General features: G+C 54.6%; 1 non-coding gene across 1 annotated transcript; it reads right to left on the bottom strand.

Annotated features, from left to right (window-relative positions):
• Positions 1–8,222: 8,222 nt before the first annotated feature.
• On the bottom strand, positions 8,223–8,346 carry LOC146860134 (U6atac minor spliceosomal RNA). Its single transcript, XR_014979342.1, has one exon. It is a non-coding gene; the product is annotated as a U6atac minor spliceosomal RNA (small nuclear RNA).
• Between the last annotated feature and the right edge of the window lie 472 nt (positions 8,347–8,818).

The raw sequence follows: 8,818 nt of genomic DNA, 5'->3' as shown, positions 1-8,818 counted from the left end.
CTGCGAACATCGGTTGAGTTACTTAAATGAATTAATTGCTACTTTGAATTACCTTCCCTATCCTTGAATGCATTGATTGTTACCTCGGAAAGTGTTGATCCATGGACTTGAATGAATTTAGGGTTGCCTTGCATCTGCCCGCCTTATTCCTACAATAATTTTGCACATGTAAAGCGCTCCAATGCACATGGGCCGATATCAAGCAATATGAAACTACAAAAAAAACATAAGCCAAGCACTTCAGGTATTAGCATAGCACGGAAGTTATGGGCCCTGGTGCAAACAAGGAATATGGCCCCTGTATCAGCTGTTAGGGTAGTAAACTACAGCATTCACTAGGGGGCAAGGGACACCGCAGGGCACTGGGCTCCAGTGCCACTGCACCTGCTGCACACCTGTGACCCTTCTGTTACAACCACCAGAACACCCCGCAGGTAAAGCATTCCAGTTCTTTGGCAAGATCCCTCCTATGCCCATAGAAAGCACCCTGCCTGCAGAGGCCAGCAGGCCCATAACGAGGGAGAATGAATAAAGCGTCATGGGCTGTCCACAGCCTGCTGGTTATTAAGCAGTTGGGGCCCTCGCAGTATTTATCAATGCACCAGTGAGTATCGTTTGACACAAAAATCATGACTGGCAGTTCTGTGACGGCAAACGCTTCGGCGAGTGAAAGAAAACCCACTTCCCAAGACCTGGGACTAAAGGAATTGTAAAACAGGCGGAGGCGTGCGAGGTAGGCTGAAAAACCCCGCTCGAGTATGGCACATCGACCAACAACCCTACTAATAGAAATAAAGACTATATCAGAACCTTCCACCCCCAAGCATCTGTACAAGATAACAGACCTCGCACAGTTTAGCGATCTGGTCACCATAGTACCCCCAGGGGCACCCCGCTTTCCCCCCTCCCCCAAATTAGGTTACCCAATGAAAACACAAGAAACAGTTGTAAGTGGGTAACAAATGCTGCAGGTTTATTACATAATTCCAGTATATGTAATGGGTGGGTTATCTTACGGGCGATCCAAGGGCAGGCGACCATCTACTTCACCTGCCCGCCTGATGAGCCGGGCAGCGCGGGAACGACCCGCAAGTGCTGCCCCCCAGTGATTCTTTTACGATCACGTGCCGTTGAAATTCTACTCACACCCCCCCTCTCGGGGCGGAGCGTCGCATAGCAAGCCCCCGGTTGTTCAGGCCCACAACCGCCCGCAGGACTAGCGGGGCGCCGACCGGCTTCCGGGACCTCTCTGGAGGCTCCTCGTTTTGGCTCAGGCACCACGTGGTGCCGTGCAGAGGTACCCTTTGTACCGGCCTGCTTCCAGATCGCCCTGTAACTCCGCCTGCAACGAAAAGGAAAACATTACAACGCTCAGGAAAAACCCCCCCCCAACCACGCCTACGCCGGGTAAGCGGTAGGGAGGGAAAGGCGAGGTGGGCGACAAAAGAGGTCGCCAGTGAGGGTGGGGGAAGGCTAAATAGCCTCCCCCTCACACCTGGGCCCGGAAGTGACGCGCATTGCGCGTCACTTCCGGCCCTGACACGGAAGGGGGGCACCAGTCTGTGTCCCTGCCCCCCCCGAAGGGAGGGAGTGGGGAGGGGTGACCGGGGCCCCGGGGCCACTAAGGCGCCGACCGCCGAGTGGCCCCCTGCGGGGGCCGCGGTCAGCGGCATAGTACCCCCAGGGGCACCCCGCTTTCCCCCCTCCCCCAAATTAGGTTACCCAATGAAAACACAAGAAACAGTTGTAAGTGGGTAACAAATGCTGCAGGTTTATTACATAATTCCAGTATATGTAATGGGTGGGTTATCTTACGGGCGATCCAAGGGCAGGCGACCATCTACTTCACCTGCCCGCCTGATGAGCCGGGCAGCGCGGGAACGACCCGCAAGTGCTGCCCCCCAGTGATTCTTTTACGATCACGTGCTGTTGAAATTCTACTCACACCCCCCCTCTCGGGGCGGAGCGTCGCATAGCAAGCCCCCGGTTGTTCAGGCCCACAACCGCCCGCAGGACTAGCGGGGCGCCGACCGGCTTCCGGGACCTCTCTGGAGGCTCCTCGTTTTGGCTCAGGCACCACGTGGTGCCGCGCAGAGGTACCCTTTAAACCGGCCTGCTTCCAGATCGCCCTGTAACTCCGCCACAGCCCTGGAGGCGGCTAACCGTCGCAGCCATGGCCCCCCACCAACCTAGCTCTTACCTGCACTTCTCCTATCTAGGGCTTCCTGCAACTAGCTGGAAGGGAACCATCCCTGCAGACAGAAGAGTTTGACATTCTGCCACCTCATGACAGTTTGACAGTGCTCGCGGGACTCAAACCCTGTGAGATCCCTTATAACCACAAGGCCCAAGACTTACCAGTGAGCTATAGCTCCTGGAGTTGAAGATGGCCCCATCTATGTCCCCAATCCCTAGACGCTATCCTAATCGGATGGGGTCTGTTGAAATAAAGGGGCCTGTGAAGATGTGCAATAACTATTCGCCCCCCAGCGGGAAGGTTACACCTATTCACAATCCTGGGCCTGCCCGCTTTGACTATTATGACGAGAAGGGTTTTACTTAACATTTCCCTGGGCCTATCTCCAATTGATGGTGATTACACCCAGCTGAAGGCCAGAGGCCCGCCTAAGGAGCCTATTCACTTGTTTTGCTACCCGGCTCCCTTCTGGGAGGGCCACAGAGTTAGGGCAACGCGTGTGCTCCCAGGGCACGGTGCTGCTGGAAAGCAGATATCTGATACTCACACGCTGGTACCTTATCTGTTGCTAAATGCCCTACTGCAGGAAGTTTCCCAAGAACCGTAGACTTCGCGGTCCCACCTAACTTGATCCCATCACCTGGGGGGAACCCAGTGGTGGCAGGACCTGCATGGTAACTCCATCCCGGCATAGCTATCGCTTATTTGTGCCGCCGAAGCAGGCAATGCCCCCTTAGTCTCAAGTTCTACCCCTAGAGGATAACCTTGGGAGCAGACAAGTCTGTGGGAACCAACCGGAAACTTTGGTGCAAGTACCGGCCCTATTCTGAACGTAGCGAATGCTGCACGGTCAATAATGCCCTGATGCCCTGGGGCTCTACGTGGTCTTTACCAAACTTTGAACGACCGCACACTTGCTATATAACAACCATACCACCCACCAGCCGGGTGGAAGGTCTTCATTGAAGCAACCCGAAATCTGTCTTTGGTTGCAGGGGAATGCCCCCCAAAGTACATCTGGACCTATTCCTATATGGTTCCTTCAGCTACTCCTGCAGGCCTAACTCTTGGTTATGGTGCCCAGCTCAGTGTTCTGCAGGCCAATCGGCTTAACCATGAACTATCGGTCGATTTGAGACAGAGGTAAACCACGGGTTGCAATCCGCTCGCGAGCGGCGCACCCGCAACCACTTGGATAATCACGCCGGTAACCTTGTGCCATGATTTAGGCCCTAGTGATGCGCCATGTGATGACCACTTATTCTTTTGCCGCTATGTCAGTGCGTCCCCGAATTCAATGCGATTTGGGCACTGAGCTGCACCCATATCTAACCCATCTAGTGGCTCAATCCAAACTTCCTTTAGCATTAGATAATAACTACCATTCTATCTCGGTTGCGTTGCCCTGCCCGACTAGGCACCCACCCGGGTGTCTAGGTTACAGTTAGATATGTGTGAGTTCCCCATATCAGTGACCGTTGAAGGCGGCCCACATAAGCATGTTGGCGGGGCCAAGTTGCGGGCTTAAGCATACCTCTTTTAGACTGTCGGCAGCGACCCGTGTTTAACTGTTACTAACATGGCAATGACAGTTCTACGTTAGGACTATCCCCACACTGGTCCGCCCTGCCCAAGGACTGATGCACCTGGGAGGGCGAGGCCGTAAGCAATGGGGGTGGGTATCGAGACATCAACAATGACAAGCGACCCAAGCCCCCTTTCAGCAAAAGGTTGGAGACGAGCGACACGTGGTCACGTGTGGTCAGGATCGGACTGCGCGACCCTTACTGTAATTAGCACTTATATGTCGCGCGAACTCGACCCGAAGGTAATGGCGCGCCGTTCATGAGCACCGTATATACATACATCATCAGGCACGTGGATAATAATTATCTGGCCAGAGTCACCGCGTGACCCGCCCGAAGGTGTTGGGAGTGCAGTACATGAGCCCCGTATTTACATGCCTTATTCGGGCACGGTCGATTAGTGATTAGCTCAAACCGTACTGCGCACCAAATTATTAGAGCGCCGGACACAAGCACCGACCAAATAACCCGTTCAGGTGCAGGAGGAGTCGTAATGCCCGGGATCGCCTAATGCGCGCGAATGTGGGCACGAGCAACTTCTTGTGAGTAATACATGTACCTGTATCATGTGTCTGCATCATAGGAAGCCAGCCACCACATGTTGCCTATTTATCTAGCGCGCGCTCGACCGGAAGGTATTGGTGCACATTTTGTGAACAATGCCTGCACTTGTATCAAGTATCTGCCTTATAGGAAGCCAGCACATACATGTTGCATATTTGTGTCGCGCAAACTCGACGCCAAAGGTATTGAAGCGCTGTATATGAGCACCGTACTTACACAAGCCGGCACGGGGAGAATAGGGGATTCGTACCATATAACACGATCGCCGTGCCCGGCCACACGAGCACCGCACCAGATTAACCCTTGAGGAGCGGGGGGGATTAGTAGTACCCGTAATCGCGTGATGTGGACAGTGCATGTCTTGGTATCATGTATCCGCCTTATAGGAAGCCTGCAATTACATGATGAATAGTTATATCGCGCGAACTTGACCGGAAGGCATTGGAGCACTTTAACATGAGCACCGTATTTATATTACCTCTTCAGGCAGGGGGTGTTTACGACATTCATACCATATTACCCGCTCCCCGACCGAACCGCGCGAGTACCGCACCAGATTCTCCATTGGGGTGCGGGGGGGTTTATTAATGCCCGTAATCGCGTATGTGAAAATTGCATGCACTTGTATCCTTTATCTGCCTTATAGGAAGCCAGCAATACATGTTGCATAATTATATAGCGCAAGCTGAAGGTGTTGGAGCGCCTTACCTGAGCACCTTATTTACATTACACATTCAAGCACGGGGAGCTTACAAGATTCGTATCATACTAAACGATCCCCGTGCCAGGTCCATTGCGCCTGCCGCACGCAGTCCACTGCATGCCCCCCCACCCTCAACGGCAGCGTAGCCGACGGGAGGGGGGGCGATAACCTTAACCAGGGAGCGCCACATGTGTTGCACCTCCCGCGATCAGCGGGGACCCAGGCAGCTCCCAGCCGTGCAGTGCTGGTGTTTTGGGGCCGTGAACCCACGCTAGTCTCCTACCGGCTCCCACGGCACAGGGTATGCGGCTTCTTAGCCGGCCGCACCCCCCTTAATATACCATTATATACCATTGCGAAGTATGCCCCGCGGACGAAAGGCCGACGGACACGCGATCACTAAAATGTGTGCTCTGCCGGACGGTAATTGATCTTTACACCGCACTATAGCTCCCGCGTGCGACGCGTGAGCAGGGGGTGACTTAAACCGAGCCCATGAGACCCCCGAAACCTAAGATGCGCGGGGGGTGAGGGGTACGCCACGAAAGGTACGCCAACGGAAACAGAATCAATGTAACTTGAACCTGCGACCTTGCGAGCAAGCGTCCCAGGGCCCAGGACCCACGCACGCTCATGCCCGCTCCCACCGTGCGCCGGGTGCGTGGCTTATTGGCCAGCCGCTCCCATATCAACTAACGTGCGCGAGGTCCACCGCCATCATGAGCACCGTAATTACATTACACCTTCAAGCAGGGGGTGCTTAAGAGAATCGTACCAAATTACACGCTTCCCGTACCGCATCACGCGAGCACCGCACCAGATTATCCATGGAGGTGCGGGGGGTTTAGTAATGGCCGTAATCGCGTAATGTGAACAATGCATGAACTTTGCTCGAACTCAAACTGCGGCGCTGTGATATGAACTAGAGCCTGCCATCTGCCAAGTGATTAGCCCAAGATCACAGGAGGTGGGCACATCCTCGTCGCGGCGATTACGTGATTTGATCACGGAATACACAACTAAACCAGGCTATCTTTTATAGCCACAACTTTGTGTACCTGTCCCACTCGCTTGAGTCAACCATGCTAACCACACTCCCAAGCCAGTGAACTTTCCCTTGGACGAGAACTGCACCTCTTTGAAAGGTTGTGAAAATTGTTGCCTATTTATATAGTGCGAACTCGACCCGAAGGTATTGGAGCGCTTTAGTGGGGCGCTTCCCCCAGCACAGCGTATGGAGCTGAAAGGCCACCACGTCAAACCTGCCGGCCCCAAAAGTCGCGAGGCCAAACAAACATGGAAGCGCGAATGCCTGCATCCGGGTATGTATATGTTTTGCCCCTTGAATGGTAGGCCAGCTAGAGGTGCAGGGGGGTGTCGTAATGTCCAGAATCGTCTGATGCGCGCGAATCTGGGCACGTGCAAAAGGCACTGTCGCGCAGCGCACGAGCACCGTATCCCCGAGACGCCGCACGAACCCCCGAAGGCACCGGAGCGCCGCGAGAGAGCATCGCAACCACATACATGGCCGGGCCCAGGGAGACTAGGCGAATCGTCCGGGGCCACCGCGCAGACTCGAGACCCAGCGCCCCGCCTCGCGCCACAGACTTACTCCGGCCTGTTTAGCGTAGTCATCAACCCATATAAGAATTTTACCCATTTATTCTGAGGAGATTGTGGACATGTGCAAGGGCAAAAGCGCCACGAGATGGCGCTGCACATCTCCGCCATCGCGGACACTGCCTGCAGAAGCATGATGCAAGGTGAGCGCCCGCCCCGTCCCTTGTGATACCGTTAGCGATTATTTGTAAATCCGATGCCTCATAGATGCGGTTGCACTGAGCCAGTTTGAAAATCATGATTTCACTATTCAGTGCGTCCACCAGCCCAGCCTAGCCTTCATTTCTGATGCGCAACACGCGCGGAGAATGATGAAACGAGCACCAACGAGATGCGGAACAGTTAGAACTCGTGAGCCGTGGTGTAAACTACTATGTTTATCATTGTAAAAAAATGTCGGCAGGGGGGAGATCAAGCGTTTTGTTCAGAATCACAGTCAACCACCCGAGAATAATTGACATACAGCGAGGCCTCGTAATTGCCGAGGGAACAAAATAAAATGTAGAGGCAATACTAAATATAAATCGTTTCACTGGAAATCCAGTTAGAGGCCATCTCTTCAAAGTGCACTTCAGCTCGAAGAGTTGTTAGCATGCCTCTGCCGAAGGAGTTACTGTAAAAGCTGGCATGCTTCTGTGCTCACCAGAAACAGGTTTCACGTATTCGAGGGTAACAAAGCAGGAGTTGTTTGCGGAGCTTCGTTTATTGTAATGGACGGGACCTCTCAGGGAACTGACAGAGCAGCACTTCAGTTAGCACTGTGTAAAAGGGCATTCCCCACGCGACGCAGCGCGTCTAAGAGCAGCCAGTTACAATCGGAGCGCTGGCCGACCAACAAAATAGAGGTTTCTCACTTGGAGCACCTTTTCTATGTTAATTTGCACAGTGGGATTCTTGGTAATTATTTTCTTTCCCGGTCGCGTGCCCTCGTTCTCTCTCACACTTTCCTGTTTGTCAAGCTCCTCGCCGTGCTCGGTGGGCTTGACGAAGACTCCGGAGGCCGCGTGACGCATGGCCCCCATGGCACGTCTTCCCCGCAGCTGCAGAATGGCGCAGGCTTCCAGGCCAAAATTATATCTTTATCGAACGCATTCCACAGATAGAGGCAGCAAGTGCAGAGAGAGTGTGCGCTTGGTAGGGCAGCCCAGCGACTCTCACCGGGCCTTGCATAACCCCTCACAGAGGGAGGGGTGGTGTGGAACGTCAGGCTGTGTGCCCTCCACTCACCAGAGAACCCGGTTACTTAAGCCTTTGGTTTAAACCTACATCGCGCAGGCATGCCGGGGCGACCACGAGGGTGGCACGCCCGAGACGGCCGCGCTCGCGGAGCAGCATCCCCCACCCTCAGCCAGCCTGAGGGCCCCCCCCCTTACTCACCGCTCATAGGGACCTTCCCCCAGATCTACCCGCACCCCGGCAATGGGAATTGACACCTCTACTTGTGCGGGGGGGAGTTAATGAACAGAGACTCGATACACTGGGCTGCTGGGTGTACTCATTAACCGGGATCGCCAGCGAGAGAAAGATAAGCGCGACCCCCAAAGCATGGACGCCAAAAGTGGGGGGGGGAGCGAAGTCAGTGGCAGAGCCTAACCGTATATGCGTAGTCAAGGCCACTGGGACCTCTTCCATCCTTGTCAAGGGGAGTGCTAACCTCCTCTCCTTTAGTACAACACAATAGGCCCAAGACTTAACCATAACCACCGTAACGCTCGGCACCAAACGTGCCCTACACACTGAAACTTCCGACGACGCACCCGACAATAATGCTCTCACTCCCCCACGGGCGCCCGCAGGCGCTTAAACATACTGCTCATCGCCGCACAAATCCACGCCGCACTACATACAAATTCGGCTCCCGCTTTGATCTTGTGCCCCCTCCGCCCGTGGTCATCCAAGCCACAGGGCCCCGTCGACCTGGTACTGCCCAGGGACGGGGCCGGGGCGGAGCGGAAGCAACAAGACTCACCGGTAAAGGGGGGGCAGCGACGATGACCGATGCGGCGTGGAACCCGGGAATCAGCGACGAGCAGCCAGCGACCGTCCGAAAGGCGAGGTGGGCGACAAAAGAGGTCGCCAGTGAGGGTGGGTGAAGGCTAAATAGCCTCCCTTTCACACCTGGGCCCGGAAGTGACGCGCATTGCGCGT

This window comes from Triturus cristatus, chromosome 3_1 (assembly GCF_964204655.1).
Source record: "Triturus cristatus chromosome 3_1, aTriCri1.1, whole genome shotgun sequence".
NCBI lineage: Eukaryota > Metazoa > Chordata > Amphibia > Caudata > Salamandridae > Triturus > Triturus cristatus.
This window is presented reverse-complemented; position numbering and strand designations above follow the sequence as displayed.